The sequence below is a fragment of the Rousettus aegyptiacus genome, unplaced genomic scaffold, assembly GCF_014176215.1.
Source record: "Rousettus aegyptiacus isolate mRouAeg1 unplaced genomic scaffold, mRouAeg1.p scaffold_m13_p_12, whole genome shotgun sequence".
NCBI lineage: Eukaryota > Metazoa > Chordata > Mammalia > Chiroptera > Pteropodidae > Rousettus > Rousettus aegyptiacus.
In genome coordinates this window covers 52,573,026-52,591,041 of record NW_023416287.1, presented here as the reverse complement: position 1 = coordinate 52,591,041, position 18,016 = coordinate 52,573,026, and the positions used below count along the sequence as shown (strand labels likewise).

Genomic DNA, 18,016 nt, shown 5'->3' with positions numbered 1-18,016 from the left:
CATCTTTTCCCTAAATTTAGCTTTTATATAAATAAGGTAGATTAGGTGAGAATTTCTAGCACATGATGAGAATACAGCAATCAAGAAATAAACTCAGCCAACATGCCTTTCCTCCTTTTCTTTTTCTCTTATAATTCTCGTCAAGCTGCATTTTCTTATCACCTAATAAATATTGTCCTTGAGTATTTTAACAATGTCAAGAAATACTCAAAAATGTAAGTTGTAATAAACTCTATTATGCCATTTTATAAAGAAGTTATTTTATCATACAACAAAAATATTTATGTTTCTTTCAGAAAGTACTTAATAGGTCACTTCATAAAAAATGCCAATTTTTGCAATAATTAGTCTATGTAGAATTGGGTATGCTACTACTGTGAGAGACTGGGTTGTCTAAGTAAACAATATCACTACTATCACCACCACCACCACACAGTGTGTGTGTGTGTGTGTGTGTGTGTGTGTGTGTGTGTGTGTGTGTGTCTTGTAGGGCTAGAAACAATCTCATCAGTATGATTTTCATCTTGACGGTGATATGTCTTAGAGCCATGACAAATATACATAATATTTGCAATTAGATTTTAGTTATCTTACAGATGTCTGAAATAATCAACACACTTAAACAGCACCAGCAGTTCTTAGCTCCTAAATTATTTTTGACATAAGAAGTATTGAGGAGTAAAATAGTAAGCTTTACCTAAAAAGACATTAAATTTCAGAGGATTTATAAAATATTAAAATAAAAAAAACCTAACAGGATTAAATCCTCTGCTAAAATTGATGAAATATTTCCCCACCCTTTACTGATCTACTTCTGTTAAGCAAGTAGCTCTGAATTTCTGCTGAGAAAATACTGAGGTTAACCAATATCGAAGTGACAATTCAACCTCAAAAAGACATAAAAAGAACAGAAAAAAATCAATATTTGCAGGAATCCTGTAGTAAATGAATCATCTATTTACCACAATTTGATTTCTTGCCTCTGAATATAAGGCTACATCAGGCAAATTGGCTATAAAAATAATTTTTTAGAGGATAAGAAAGAAATACCTTTGAACTTACTAGACTCATATACAAAGAGTATATGAACATTTATTCAGGCTAAACCTGCTTTGAAGAATCTTCATTTTAATTTCTGCCCAAACTACATCTAGATAACAAGACAGAAGACAGAATGCACTCTGCAAACTTTATGCTTTCACACTGCAGGATTCACTCTTGAAGAAAAGGGCCTTGCTTGCTCTGTGTAATCATTGGTAATAAAGAGAAACGAATAGCCTGCCTAGATGAAAAAATTATGTTAAATGATCCCATTAGTCTTATATGTTTCAGATGACTAAATTAAGATGCATTTTCTAAACTGTTCATCTTTTAGAGTGTCAAATAAAAATTTCTTAGTCTTGTAGAATTATATTGGTGAAGAAAAATGTAATCTCCATTAACCTCTAAAATTGTGGTTTGGTTTCTGGCCAGCTTAGAGGCCTGTACAGGTCTTTAGAACTAAATATGTTCAGCATATAAACATATAAATGCTAGATCTAGTTTAGATTATCTCTAGTCCTTAAGGCAACCTTGTAAGTAACGATAACCCTGCCCCCACTCTTACTTTACAAATGAAGATATATAGAGTGGTTCAGTAAATTCTCCAAGCTCACACTACAAATAGTGAGAGTTAGGTTTTAAACTAGATCTTTTGTACTCAAAACTTCTCTTTCAACTCTATTGTCAAACACATGCCATTCGTTGATGGTTTTACACACGCATACTTTTGTGCCTGATATTAAGTAGTATTTTATATAATATGCATCCTGAGATTGCAAGTTAAGGCACTAAAACAAATCTGTGGAAACGTTTATCCTAAATTCTTTTATTTATAATAGAAGTAAGTGAGGCCTAAGTACTCAGGTAAGGACATACATCAAAGTAATAACAAAATCGGAACTAGAATTTTTCTTTTAAGCTTAACATTAAAGATGCTATAATGTGACATAAAATTTTAAATTTGCTACCATTAAAGTAAATTATGAAATAAATTTTTAACAATAAATTTTTAAGATTTTATCATCTATTATTTATGCCAATACATAAATGTAATAAGCTTTTCCAGGGGTGAATTTTGAAGTTGATGCCGCCATAGAACACATAACAAAAAAAAATATGTGGGAACTTGATTTAAAAACATACAGAATAGATTTCACACTGAACTCTAAAAGTAGGCATTGAGCCCAATTTCTAGAATAAATCAAAGAGTAGGCAAAAAACAGACAGCAAGAACAGTTATTTTAGCAAGAAAAGTAGGATAAATTTACCAAGCCAATCATGGGATGATGTATGCAAATAAAAGATGCAGAGAGAAAATGTGCAACTCTGATATGTGAACACATTTGAATGCAGGAAAGCAAAAAAACAGAAAGTACAATTGTCCTAAATGTGAATAAACATTCAAATTATGCTGCAGCTGCAAAATTTAAACTCAAGGAAGAGACGTTTGCAAAGGAATTTATTAAATAAATATGATTTCCTGGTTTCACATACCCAGTGGCTCTTTTATAAAGTAAAATGTACGATTTGTCTTGATATAAATGACATTTCCTCCATTGTACTCAAATAGCAGAAATTCCCTTGTGAAAGACTTTGCTTATTAAAGAGCACAATACTCTTGCTAATCAGATGCTCAGGCTCTGGATTACAGTTATTCCACCTAATAAAATGTCTTATACATTGAGTATGGCCTTATTAAACAATAAGGAGGTTTTTCTGTGAAGGAAATTAATCTTTCTTCAATGGCATATGCAGAGTGGTTTTTATGTAAGGAGTCAAGTTTCCTGCTGAAACCAACCCTTGGTTGCCAAACTTGTCCATCTGTCTTCCCTCTTTCTCTTCCTCCCCCATCTCTCCCATCCATCCATCCATCCATCCATCCATCCATCCATCCATCCATCCATCCAACAAATATTTATGGATCTACAAAGTCTATAACACAGCAGGGGACATAAAATGTATCAAAAAGCTTACTATTGGGGATTTTATGACATTAAGATGATATTTGACCAGAAGATTCAAACCCTATCCTTAACCTAGTACACTTTCCACAATGGTGATGTTGGTAAGTGAGCTCTTTTATAGCAATCAGTCTTTGGCTTAAATTGCAACATAGAACTTGTAGCACCAGTCTGGATCATTTGTTTTACACAGAGCTTATCAAAGTAAGGTCTCTGTACCTTGCATTACCCAGGAACTTGTTAGAAATGCCTCATCCCAGACCAATCTATGTTTGAGAAGCAAAATGCATCAAAATCATTTGGAAGACTTGATACAAATCACAGAATTTGCTTTACTAGACCACTGGTGAGTCAAGTCAGGGAATAAGAATAAGTCTGAAAACAGAGTGGCAGATTTTAAATGCTTGTTCAGAACTTTAGACAATGATGAATTGGTAAATCGACGTATATTTTCCGAGCAAAGAGCAAACATGATCGGAACTTTTATTTCTCAAGACTTTAAAGCTGAATGAGACTACAAAGACAACTGCATTGTACAGGTGAGAAGATAAAATTTATTTACTCTTTCTTTGATCATTCAGGAATTTGTCATACCTCAGATTAACTAGTACTGTTCACTCAGTTTGTATTCTGTGCTCAGGATTTGTGGTTTGTTCTAAGAGATACTCTCCACTGTCAGTGATTCTCTTCATCCCATAGTTTGATTCTGTCTCCCCAGCTGCCACTACTTTTCTGGTTTCCCTCCCCTGACTCTTTCTGCTGCTCTTTCTTCTTTTCCCCTCCACTTTCATTTCTTTCAGTAGGTATTTGCATACTAATGTACATTCTTTAATATTTAAATGTTATTTGTTTTGATAGCTGCTCCTTATAGAGTTCACCAATTACATTCCTCCGAACATATGATCTTCTGGATCCCAACACAAGCAAAACCTTATGTGACTTAATTTTAATCTGTTAAAAGTCCTTATGTCAGAAAACTGACAAAAACCCCTAATTCACTTAAATGTGTTAAATCTATTTTGCTGACTGACCATATCAAATTGTGCTCTGACGAGCAAATTTAAGTCACACATTTCGGATAAATAATGACACTGCTAATTGGTTGTTTCTAAATAGGAAAGATAATAATTATATGTTTGTGTATCCCTAGATGCTTTCTTGCAGATAAAACAATATACAGTGAATAAGTACAATGAAATATTGTTATATTATCTCTAATTATTCCAACATTTTGGTCATACATAAAATATTATTATTTAATGTCTCAAATGTACAGGTGAACCAAGATGTACTTCTCACTCAGAAATGTATTGATTAAGAAGTTAGTTTTGAAACAGAGTTCACCTTGGTGCTATGACAGTTGGATATGATACTTTAATGCCTTTAAAACACAAAACATATGCTTCTTGGGGATAGTTCATCAGGAGCAAAGTGTGATTCATTTTATGATTTAGAGTAAAATAAAAGGAATTATAAAAGATGCCTTTGGATCCCTGCACCATGCCCCCTTTGCCCACCTCTGATTTCAGTCACAGTTGCATAGACGGACCATTCTGTGCCAGCATGGTTCCCCTGGCCTTTATAGTGTCTACCTCTCATGACAACTGAGTATCTTTCTGCCTTCTGACTCATGTAGTACCAGCAGAGCCCAGAATGTGGCCCATTAGTGGCCCAGGGAGCAATCCACAATCAAGAGGAAAAGCCAGTGGATAAACCTCTTGCTGAACATACTTCAGGCAGAAATTTTGGGAGGTTCTTTTATGCTCTCAAGGATCCCAAAGGAATAAAATTTCCCTGGTCCATAGTAGTGGACTCATTCGTCCCTGCTGTCTAACTCTTGATCAGTGGGCTCAGCTCCCCAGCAAACTACCATGCATACAACATATCTTCATATAAGCAATCCAAACAAAGATGCTAGCTTAATGAAATACTCAGCATTATCAATCTTCTTCTGATTTGACTCTACCTATGTAGTATTTCTGACTTGTACATTATTAAGACCTTTCTTTTTTTTCTTCTCAAAACTACATAATGAAATGAAAGGAGCAGAGATCATAGCATCACCTCAAGTATTTCCATTACCTTTCTTAGCACATGTAAATTATGTTGAGCATGTGTATGCTGATAAATTAACATTTGGACAACACTCTAAAACAAAATGGAATCTGATACTATGTCACCTACTTTCATAATTCAAAGTTTAACCCAAAGTACAATAGTTTGGTCCACAATCATGAAAATAGTATTTGCTCGATCTACCATTCCAGATTAACAAGCATGAAAATTAAATACATAAAATACATCTCATCCAGATTCTATATAGGTGACCAGAAAGTTAAAATCAGTCTTTAGGCTCAGCAGCCTATTAATATATCTGGAATTACAAGCCAGAAGTATTTATATTCAAATATACCATGCTATCAAGAAAGGGAGAAATAAAAGAAAAAGAAAGAAAGGAGAGGAGAGGAGAGGAGAGGAGAGGAGAGGAGAGGAGAGGAGAGGAGAGGAGAGGAGAGGAGAGGAGAGGAGAGGAGAGAAGAGGAAGGAAGGAAGGAAGGAAGGAAGGAAGGAAGAATTATTTCACATAGGATAGCTGAAGAAGAAGCCGTAAGGACGTGTTATATAATAGGAAAGGAGATTGTTTTACCTTTGATGATCAATTCTCCATTTTTCTTGCTTCTAAGTAAGGAAAAGATCCAAACTATGCAGTTTTTTTTAAAACCCGATGTCACTCGTGGCATGTGATGCTCAACTGTTCTGAAACAACAAAATGCAATAATTAGATGCAATAACTAGCCTGAAACAGAAAGATACTTAAGATGACCTCATAGGAACTACTCTGACAGCCATTAAATTTAATAATGTGAGAAGTTTCACAGAAGATTTACATGGCTGTGTTCTTGCGTGATGTTACACTTTGTATTTTATGCTTTTCAGAAAACAAAATCAATCATAAAAATGTAACTGTAATAAATAGATTTGATATTCTAAAATCTACTTTTCTACTATTAACAATTATATCCTCTTTAACCCATTTCCTGTTTGCCCGGAGTGTACCTTCTGGTGGTGCTTGCAGCTGCAGGGTTTACCCCAAGATAACTCGTAGATTACAGTCCTAAACTTACCCCCAAAGTATGCCACAAAATAGCTCACTTTTATTATTTATTATTTTCACATCCCGCTAGTATATCAATAGTCTTTGGAAACAAATGACATTATTCTATTTATAGCATTCTGGTTTTTAGTAGTGGCATTTCCTTTTACAAAATATAGTAATCTTGATCACTGAAAATGTCAAATCCTAGAAAATATAGCATTCTATGAGTAATGTTAAATTAATGTCAGCAGCTACCTGCATTTTTTTCCTAAATAGGAAAGGAGTTAAAAGGCAATAAAATTCAAGCATTAACCACTTGATTTTGGAATATTATATACAATATATCTTACATATACATAATTGTATTTACTTCCTGTGCATTATTTGTTTTACCGACATTGCAATTAAGTAGCTGTGACTAAAAACAGGGGTAAAAAATATTGTTCTTTTCAGAGTGGTTCTGACATCACTGGAGGACACCAATCATAGCATAATATTCTCAAGCACACTCCTGGGGGCTTGCTACTGCCTAAGCCAAACCATTACTCCTTATAACTAGTGATGCTTTCTCAAGAAAGTGATAAAATGGAATTTCTAATTGGAGCTAAACATATAAGAGAGATACCTATTCTGATTATATCACTTTATGCTGAGCTGTGACTTTCCTTTCTGAAAGGTCACAAAAAAAGGAATTATATCGTGTACAAAAATGATCTGGTGTTAAAAGTATGGGAATCAACAGAGTTCTGCTTCTCTTTTCTTTTAAGCAAAATACTTTTGTGGGCCTAGGCAGCAAATTAAAATAGTGTAAGAAGAGAATGAGAAAAAATTGTAAATCTAAATATTAAACAGAGATATAATGATATTCAGAAATGAGAATACTGGTGTAAATAATTTTTTACCTTCTAATTATTTATGAGTTAAAGTGCCTAAATGAATGTAGACATTACCATACAGAAGAGGAATTAGTGGCCAGAAGAAGTGACATGGCTTGTCTAATTTTATTAAGCTAATAAACACAAAGGCAGAATATGACCTAGAATCTCTTCCTTGAAGTTCAGTCCCTTTAGAAACTCATAACAGTATATTTTTTTCCAAAAAGAATTTGAACATTCACAAAGTTCAGGGCTTATACAATTCTATGTAGAATTTGTTTGAGCAATTTTGACACTGGCAATGCTGACAGGTTAAGTATTAGGATGCTGTGGGTAATAAAATATAAGAACAATAATAACAATATGTCATGTATTCTCATAGCACATAAAACATGCTGGGAATATTATATTTTCACATGTCTGTCATTTGTTCATGTTATAAAGGAATAAAAATGAGATTCCATTATCAAGCTATCAGGTATAATTATGATTATGAATCCTGGTTTATATATGATTATTACATTAAATATTTTCAATATTCCACTAAGCCAGACAAACTGAAACAAAATTTTTCCCTACATAGATGAGGAATCAGTTACTCAAGGAGATAATGGAAAATAGATAACTGTTAAAACATGTAGAACTGACCATTGATTTGTTTATAAGTATTTATTGAGAATCTGTTTTGTGTTAGACATTGTTCTTAATTGACTGTAGAAACAAAATGAAAAGATTATGCAATTTCTGAAAAAGAATCCCAGATATACAATAAGAAATCAATTTTATTATAACTGAGTGCTTCCGAAGTTTAGATAATAACTATGTAAAGAAATAGCTTAATACTGGGTGGTATCTTAAATGTCATCTAGCTAGTGGTTCCCAAATATAGTTGATTATCACAATGATCTTGAAAGCTGCTTAAAATTTTATAGAATTTCATGCAACATCTATTAAATCAGAATATTCATGGGTGAAGTCAAGGTGATCTGCATTTAAAAATGCTCCCTAGTTCATTCTCCTGATTCAGCAGGTTGGAAAACCTACTGATTCTTGCATACTTCTCATTATACAAAAAAGGGAACTGAGCCAAGGGAATTGGCTTGTCCAAGACATTAGTCTCTTGGTGATAGAATAGATTAGAAGGCAGAATTCCCAATTCACTGGAATGTGTTTTTCTTCTCCTTACCCCAAGGTTGCTCTTTTTATTTTTCCTTCCTGATCTTTCCCATTGCCAAGTAACAAATATTTAGTCCCTATATCTGAAAAAAAAGAATAAAGAAAACAAACGAACAAACAAACAGACAAAATTCCCAAACCAGAAATTAGAACTTAAACTGTTTGATTCAATAGTGTGTTGTCCATTATCCCACTGGGTTCTTCTGGAGTCAGCTACTTTGGGGGTGTCTGCTCATCCCCTTTCTCTATAATATGCCTAGTACTTCAAATTCTCCAACCCACAAAGGTGTCTTCTATCATTTGTAATTGAATCGTCATCCCTGGCTATTGTTGATTGGGCCAGGAGAGGTACTTCACCCAAGCAGGTCTTACTTATAATTTGGGATTAGGAGACTATAGTCTCATTTAGGTGAAAGAGTAGTGGGAACTTGGTCATCTTGTTCCTTAAAGGCAGAGGAAGTGAACACTTGTAAACTGTGAAGGAGTAAAAGAGACACACATGGAAGGTAGAGCAAGGCCTCTCTAACTTTATGTGCTTCCTGCTCTCATTTATTTTTTTTCCTGTGGCTTCCATGAGTTCATGTATCCTTATGCGAAGTTCTACTTAAACATTTTTAAAATTATTTATTTTTAAATTGATATTTTGGCTTAAGCTAGCTCAAGTTGGTTTGTTTCTATAACTAACACATCATACATCATTCATTTTATGTGAGTTTCTCTATAACCCAGTCACCTTAGTTAACAGTATTTTAAGAGGTTCATTAAAAAATATTGGCTGAGAGTGTGGCAAGAGGGAAATAGAAACTGTAAATGTCCAGCACTTTATGGAATACCTATATTTTCGTGAAGTGCATGCTGTGAAGTGTGATAAAACAGTAAAGGGGCAGATCAGAAGTCTCTTAATCTCAGCTCTGACTCTTACAAGACTTTTGACTTGTGCAAGTTACCTAGTCTCTTTTAGTTTCAATTTTATTATTTGTAAAATAAAGGCAATGAAGCCTACTTTGGTCAGGTTACTATGAGAAATAAATGAAAGCAGTCAGTTACTCACTCGTCACTCAGTCACTCACTTACTCACCCACTCACTCATTCACTCACTCACTTCACCATTCCCCGAAGATTTACTGAGCTTCCATCATATGCTAGGTACCTTGGAATAATCAGTGAACATTTCATTTTTGTAAAGATGAATAAACAGAAAATAAACAATAAGCACAGAGAGGGAATACTACACTTGTAAGAAAAATAGATCAGTTTTAAGGGGGAGCAGAAGTACATGAGTTAGAGGAAGTGAGGTATTAAGGGGACCTCATTAAGAAAGCGAGATGTGACCAAAAACTTGACAGATGTGTGGTAGTTAGTCATGTGCAAGAGAAGGTTCTTCTGGGCAGAGGGAACCACTAAAGTTATGCTTTTTAGGTGAGAGTGTGCCCAGTTGTTCTTGAAACTGCAAAGAAGTAGAAATAGAGTGAAGCGAAGAAGGGGAAGATTAGAAGGAAAAATGGCAAGGCAGTGGAGGGAGCTGTGGAGAGGTAGAGGGAGGGATGAATCAAGGGTGGCCTAAACCTTTTTATCTTTTACTTTAAGAGTGAAATGGGGGACTATCACAGGATTCTGAGCTCAGAATTAACATAGCTTATATTTCAACAGGCTCATCCTGGCTGCTGGTTGGGGATAGACCATAGGGAAAGTCAGGATAGAAGCAGGAGGAAAGCTCATCTTTTTTTATTTTCCTATAATTTTTTCGTGTGTGTGACATTGGTTAACGAAATCCAGTAAGTTTCAGGTGTACCATTTAACAGTAAGGCATATATATATATATATATATTATATATATATTCTTATATATATATTGCATTGTGTAGTCCCCTCCCATAGCTAAATTTCTTTCTGTCACCACACATTTGACCCCTTTTACCCCATCTACTCCCTACTCCCCCCTCCCTCTCTACATTCTGATAACTACTAGTCTATTGTCCACATCCATGAGTCTCTATTTGCCCTATTCATTTGTTGGGAAAGCTCATCTTTTTAAAGAGAGATAATGTTGGCTCAAACACCGGTACAGCTAGTGAGGAATGGTTAGAACCATGCTAGGCCTATTTTGAAGCAGGAGTCAAAAGGATCTCCTAATGGATTGAGTAGAGAAGGTAAGAAAAGAGGGAGGCAAGGATGATTCCAAGGTTCCTAGCCTAAGCAAGTGAAAGAGTACACCTCCATCATTTGAGATGAGAAAGGCTGTGGCTAAAAATGGCTTTGGGGAGACAGGATGAGTTTAGTTTGGCTATATTGATTTTGAGATGACAGTGCCAAGTGGGCTTGTCACATAGGTGGTTGGATTAAACAATATTGGAATGTAGAAGAGAAGTCTGGGCTGAAATTTGCAATGAAAGCTCCCAGAAGAATTTATGGCTTAGGATAAGTAACTGATAATATACTTATTTTCTCCTATCACAGATGATTATGTAGGGGTTAATCAAAATAATATATATAAATATGTAAGTACCTGGTACATAATAGGAACTCAATGTATTTTATTTACTTTCTGTTTCCTGATTCAAATATTTATTTCTCTATAAGATTGAGTCTTTCTGTGGAAAAAAAAATCAATTTTCCACAAGACAATAAAAATCATACTTTACATTCTGGCAGTTCTTTTAAAAATATAGCCAAAAAAATCTGATAAAATATTAATAATAGTATTCAATAGAATATAAAATAGGACTCAAATAGCAAGGCAAATTTTGGTTTGTGCATAAAGTAAAGGATTTATAGAGGAAAAATGAAGCAGAACTGAATTTCATGGATCTAAAAAGTCACTCAACTTTTCCCAAATCTTGCTGGATTTTTAGCAATGATTAATAGTCCTTCAGGATAAAGAAGCAGAAAATGGGAAAGGTGCTTGTTCAAACCATAGGTCCCAGTGTACGGCAGAGAAAACACATCTGTTCGAAGGCACACCTGAGAAGCTCTGGAAATTCTGTAAAGAATTCTTTAAAGTCTATAATTATACCTTTAAAATGGGTTTCTTGATTTATAAAAGCCTCTTTAGTTGAACAAGTTTTAAACTAGAAACTGTCTAAGTTTGAAGCCTATTTTATAGATGAGGTTAACGAGGAATAGAGAGATGAAAGGTCTTATTTGAGGCCACAAGTAGCCACTAGACAAACCAATACTACTAACCCAGGCCTCCGAACTCTCAGTATAGTTGTCTTCCCACTCAATTAGTTTCTCTTAAATTTTTCACTCAATTACCTCTTTTGCCTAATAAATGCCATCATTTCTTTGAAATCTTACATTTTATCTTAAAATTTTGTTCAAATCTTATAGTCCATAAAACATTGTATTTGTTTGAAGACAAAGTTAAACTATCTGCTTCTCAGCCCTCTCACTCCTGCAGATCTTGGAGAAGAATGAATTCTAAGAGAAGGTCCGCATTTATTCTGTGACTTTCTGTATGTCTGACATGACATAGGTTTACTAAAAAAAAAAAAAAAAAAAAAAAAAAAAGGATTAGTCAATTTCCACTTCCTTTGCAAACCACTTTGCTAATTGATTCTTCATTTGGGTATAAGAAACTTCAAAGCAGGGCTGCATGCATGATGTGCAACCTGGCAGTTGCACAGGGCCTCATGCTCAGAATGTCCCTATACTTTGTTTAATACTTTATATTTGAACCAGTGTTTTTTATGAATGGAGTTCCATGGGATAATGGAACAGTGAGGGGGTGAGCAGAGGGTATCTGCACATCATGCATGTCCCCAGCTATCCCTTGCTGTCTCATCTGCATAAGTGTGCGTGATGGTGAGTTCTGGTGGCCCCATGACTCCTGGGGGTTCAGTGAGATTCAATGCAAGAATGAGATTAAGTATTTATGTCCATGACTGAGTAAGTGAGGATGCTGACAGTCTCAATGCCATGCTCTCTGTTGGAACCAGAATTTGCTTTGAACTTTGCAAGAAGGCAATGGTACTAAGAAACACAGATGACCAAGGAACCCTTTGAAGGGGAGTAAAATATGCCACCCCAAAATACAGTACTTTGCCATATTGATTATTTTGAATTGAAAGTACTTAAGAAACGACTGTTTCAGGAAGGACACCGTGACTCTTCTTTGTCTCCCTGAAAGCAGAAGATTAATCTCCCATGGAAAGATATCCTTCCTATACTAAGAGAGTAGAAGCCATCTCTATCACCAAAGATACTGAATTTAAGGCTGAGAAGGCTATACAAACAAACCTTTTTTACTTCTTCATCAATTTACTACCCCAAGCTCAAACCCCTTTGTTTTGTCAATTCTTCACAAATTTATTGTTTCTTTGTCTAAAAGATATAAAAGCTTCCTGCTTTGGCCAATTCTTTGAGCCTCATATTTTATGGGGCTTCCATACATAAGAAATTAATTTTTTTCTCCCATTAATTTATCTTATGTCTTATCAACATCTGTCCAAAGTTCTGAATTCAAGCCAACCCACCTCAAAAGTCCCTCTGTTTTCTATCTAATTTGATTTCTAAATTAATTTAATTTTAATCTTTCATTTCATACTCTACTGACTTTAAGGACAAATACTCAGTTAGGAAAGAGAGAAAAGAAAAGTAATTTAATTTAAAGTGTGAATAATAGAGATACATGACACGTTTGAGGGATATTTAGATTTTAAAGAATCACTTGTTTAATAATTAGACCAGCCAATTGTAGGAAAGATGGAATTTTTTTCTGTTCCTACATCTATCATATCTTTATGTCTTTATTCATCTGCATAAGCCCAGTTATGCTGAAAATGATGACATCGAAAGGAAGGGAAAGGGCAATCTGTAGTTCTTTTTGTCCAACCCTTCCTTACTCATCAGTAAGCCAATTGGAGAGAGTGTTGGTAGAATGTGCATGTATCAAGAAGTGAAATAAAAATGGTAAAGTTTTGAGTCGTTTCCACTGTTGTCGTAAGAATAATAAAAATATCGATTAAATATACATTGCATAATTTTGATAATTAAGCATACAAGTTAAATATTCTTATATTTACATTGTACAATATAAAGATGAATAATAAAATTAATGCTAATAAACTTTGTTTTTTCTTCACTTAGAACTAAATTAAAGAGTAAATTTTAAAAAATTGATAAGTTGAGAGAGAGATGGTAGATGAAAGAAAACAATTTTATATTTTAGTACACTTAACAAGTCTTTTGCTCTGTTTTTTGAACAAGTGGCCTACAATTTCATTACTCCGTGGGCCCTACTAATTATGTAGTCATGAACACTCACCCTGTAGTAATGAACAGGCACAGACTCTAGCAAGTACTTTGAGCATTATTAACTTATAGTTTAAGTACCATATATAGAATTTTGAAATGGACTACTGACTTCTGAAAGTCCTAATATAATTGCAAACTAAATTAATCTACTCTCTGTTTTCCTCATATGTTCTAATGTCTTCTTCTCCTTTTCAGAATAACTCCTTGGACATCTCCAAAGTTCCTAATTCAAGCCAATCCACCTCGGAAGTTCCTCTGTTTTTAATTTAATTGCATTTGATTTCTAATTTAATTTAATTTTAATCTTCTATTTGAGACTCTATTTCCTTAAAGGAAAAAAAATCAGTTGGCAAAGAGAGAAAAGTCAGTGATACAAGTAATTTACTTTAAAGTGTGAATAATAGAGATACTTGACACTTTTAAGGGATATTTATATTTTAAAGAATCACTTACTTGTTGACTCTGATCTTAATGTGTAAGAAACAATAATGTTAATGGAGGAAACATTCTATTACTCTCTGCTGAGAAGGCTCTTCTAGCCCAATCCACTTGAAAAAATGGGTTGTGGCCTATTCCTTAAAAATTGCCATGATTTTTTTTAAAAATAAGGTAATATATGCTCAGATATAACCAAATCGTTTCTAATTAATTGAAAAAGGCTTCACAATCATGAAATATATAGGCTTATTTCCTGTTTCTTTAAAGCTCACCAGACCAACAGCAACACCACCACCAACAACAAACCAGATGTACTTTAAAACGTATAGTGCTAGTTGGGAACTTAGCCCTCATTTAATTGTCTTTGTTTATTTGACTTGTGTTCTTTCCATCCTGGCCTCATAACTCAGTGTATCTGTGGCTGCTTTGCAGCTTCAGGGGTTTGGCTAAAGGAACCCTCTGTGTTGAAATTGTAAGGGTATTGCTCCCCTGCTCCAACTCATTTTTCTACAGACAAGATTGTTTGGGGCAATGACTCACTGTGACATCACAGTTGTTGCACTATTACAAAATGATTGACAATCTATTTATAGCTTTTAGAGGACTACTTAGCAGTATCTTTCTCTCCCTCTTTTTAAAAATTAGTTTCAAGTATACAGTACATTGGATAGACATCTATATAGTTTGTAAAATGGTCCCCCACCCCGCATTGCTCCCTCCCTCCCCTGACTCTCCACCTAGCCAACGTATTAATGCTAACTGCATTCCCTATGCCATCTCCCCATTCTCGTGACTATCTATCAGCTACTAATTTCTACTTCTTTAACCTTTCACCCCCTTCTTCCAGCTCCCCCAATCCCCTCCCCTCTGTTTATGACCCAATTGTCCACTATATTTGTGTCTGTTTTTGATTAGTTTGTTCTTTTTATTCCTTAGATTCCACATATAAGTGAAATCATAGAGTGTTTATCTTTCTCTCTCTGACTTAAATACCTTCTAGGTCCATCAAAGCAATATATTTTTCCATTCCCTTCCTTTTACTCCGTGTCTTTTAATCTGAAGTGACTCACTTATAGGCAACATGTAGGGGTCTTGTTTTCCTTTCCATTCATTCACTCTTTTAGAGTACTTAATTCTTTTCCATTTGAGGTACTTGTTGATAGGAATATAGTTGTTCCCATTCTTTATTTCTGGTTTTGATACATGTGTTTTCTTCTTAAAGAAGTCCCTCTAACATTTCCTATAATACTGGCTTAGTGGTGATAAATTCCTTTAACTTATTTTTGTCTGGGAAGCTCTTTATCTGTCCTTCAACTCTAAATGATAACTTTGCTGGATAAAGTATTCTTGGTTGTAGATTTTGGATCTTCATACTGTTGAATATTTTTTGCCAAGCCCTTCTGTCCTGCAAAGTTTCTTTTGAGAATCAGCTGCCAGTCTTATTATGGGTTTTCCCTTATAAATAACTATCTTTTTTTTTTTCTCTCGCTGCTTTTAATATTCTTTCTTTGTATTTAACCTTTGGCATTTTAATTATGTGTCTTGATATGGGCCTCCTTGGATCTCTGATATTTGGAATTCTCTGAGCTTCCTGGCATTTTATGTTCATTTCCTTCACAAGATTAGGAAATTTTCAATCATTATTTCTTCAAATAGCTGTTTAATATCTTGATTTTCTTCAGTTATGCTGATCAGATGGATATTTAGACCCTTAATAGTGTCCCATAAGCTTCTTAATTTATTTTTATAGTCTTGGCATCTTATCTTTTGCCATTCTGATTGTGTGTCCTTGGCTTTCCCATCCTCTAGATAGGACATTTGATCCTTTTCTTTATTCACTCCGTTCATTCCTTTGCTTATTCCATTTAATATACTTCTCATCTCAGACAATGTGTTTTTCATTTCAGACTGGTTCCCTTTTACAATTTCCATTTCCATTTTTATATTTCTTATCTCTTTGTTGAAGTTCTCACTGAATTTAAACAAAAGTTCATTGAGCATCTTTATAACCAATGTTCTGAACTCTGCATCTGTTAGATTACTTGACTCTGTTATTTCTGGATCTCTGTTCTGTTCTCTTATATGGTTTCTGTTTCTTTGTCTTCCCATTTTGGCTGACTTTCCATGTCTGTTTCTATGTATTAAGCAAAGCTCCTAAGTCTCCTGATTTTATTAGTGTGGATTTGTGAAGTAGGTGTTCAGTGGCATAATCCTGAGAGGGGCTCAGCTACAGGCCAAATTTAGCTCAAGCCTCTGCCCCTCCGGGGCTATCTGTTAAGATTCAGCAAGCAATCCACAGAGGCTGTGCTTATAGTTGCCTCAAAAGGCCATTCCAGAAACTGAGGTCAGCTGCCTCCAATGTGAGTCTAGGCGCTGCTTAGCAAGGAGCACCTGACTCGCTGAGGATAAACCTGGATGTGGCTTGGTTGGGGCTGCGAGATGGGAGAGGTAGGGTTTCAGGGATTCCTCTGGGCAGAGCGACCTCTGTTATCCAGTCTAATGATCTCACTGCAATGCAGGCATTTTGTCCACACACTGGGAAGTGGGAGGGCTCAACAGGGAACAATGGATACAGTTAGCACTTCTGAGTCTTGCCTCAGCCCTCACTTTGACAATGTCTCTCCGTAAGTCCCTGCTGCCCCTTGTGCAGCCAACTCATTGCTGGTGCTCAGAGCGAGCAGCAGATCTGTCACCACTAAAATCCACTTGCAGATGGGGCCCCTTTAAGAGGCTTCTGCAGCTACAGCAGCCACAGCCTCTGTCTCACTCAGCCTCTAGAGATCAGGTTACCCCACGTCCTCACACTGTCCTACCTTCTGCCATTGCAGGGTGCTTGCTTGGATTTCTCCCTAGTTGTATGGCTTATTCAAGATCTCAGACGATTTTTCCTTGCTGCTGCTCCTTGTTTCCATCAAAACTTTGATCTGGTCACCAGAGGGATGAATAGAGCCTCTATCATCTACGCCATTTTGGTTGCTCCCCACAGTATCTTTTAATCCATGTGGCAGAAGACTAACAGATTTTTTTCCCCTGGGGCATGTTTCTAAGTTAAAAGGAAGGTTCATCACCCAAATTATTGAATTGGAGACACTGTGATATTTATTGTCAATGGCTTAAGTGGGATCTCTCAACATCTTGCATTTGTTTAGCCTTTCCTAAAATCTCAGAGTTTAGTATGTTTACAAGTAGTTTTCTAAAAACCAAAAAAACAAAAGACCACCACCCACTAGACTATCATAATCTATTTGTTCCTACTGAATTCCCTTTTTTTTTTTTTAAATTCCCTAGACTAATAGTCTTCCCATATATCTTTCAATTCCCCTGCCCCCCCCCACCCGGATGTTCTTAAGGAAACATAATAAGAACATCTCCATTTTTTGAGTGCTTACTATATGCCAGGTATTTTTCTCAGCATACTACATGGATTGTTGTTGTTACCACCATTTTACAGATGAGAATACTGAGACACAGAGATGTTAAGAAACTGACCAAATCATCAGTCATGGTGAGTGGAGGTACCACAATGCAGACATAGGCAGTCTGGTCTCGGCCATGCACTCATCTGCTATTTCGCCTCTCAGTGTTTTCCTTAAGCCCAATACACAGATTCATTTTCTTTAACTCATTTTCACCTACCTATCTGATTCCTTTATATCAGCCTGTCCGTAAGGCTTTTAAAGCTTACCATGTCCCAGGAACTTTAAATAAATAAATACTTCACTTAGATATTATCATTATCCTATTTCACATATGTCAAAACTGAGGGATAAAGAGATTAAATTGTTTGGCCAAAGTCTCAAAATTTTAAAGTTATAATTTAAATCTAGTTATTTTTATCATTATCATACGTCTTACTATTTATGTCAGATTTAGCTTTTCTTGTTCTTAAAAATTAATTTTCTATGCTAAAGTATAGAAAGGCCTTTTTTTAAAAAATGTTGGTGACTAGTTTAATTGCTAGAGCCAAATATTTAGTAGTCTGAGACCACAGACTTAGTTCCAAGCCCAGCTATGCCAGTTGGCAACACTGGTCTCATGGCCACAGTTCCCAAATGCATACTGGTAATCACGAATCAGTGAATTATGAATTTTAAACATGGGCTGGGCTTTATCATTCATCAAATCTAATTTTTTCATTTCACAGATAAGAAAGGCACAGAGAGGTTATACAT

General features: G+C 35.2%; 1 protein-coding gene across 14 annotated transcripts in view; it reads right to left on the bottom strand.

The window, feature by feature from the left end:
• Positions 1-18,016, bottom strand: part of DLGAP1 (DLG associated protein 1) — a 782,830-nt gene that overhangs the window by 496,782 nt on the left and 268,032 nt on the right. For 11 of the 14 annotated variants that reach the window (XM_036229039.1, XM_036229053.1, XM_036229052.1 and 8 more), the window contains one exon: positions 5,650-5,759. The gene's annotated coding sequence lies outside the window, so the exon portion shown is untranslated. The remainder of the gene's footprint in view (positions 1-5,649; positions 5,760-18,016) is intronic. The other 3 variants (XM_036229041.1, XM_036229043.1, XM_036229049.1) reach the window with 1 other exon arrangement.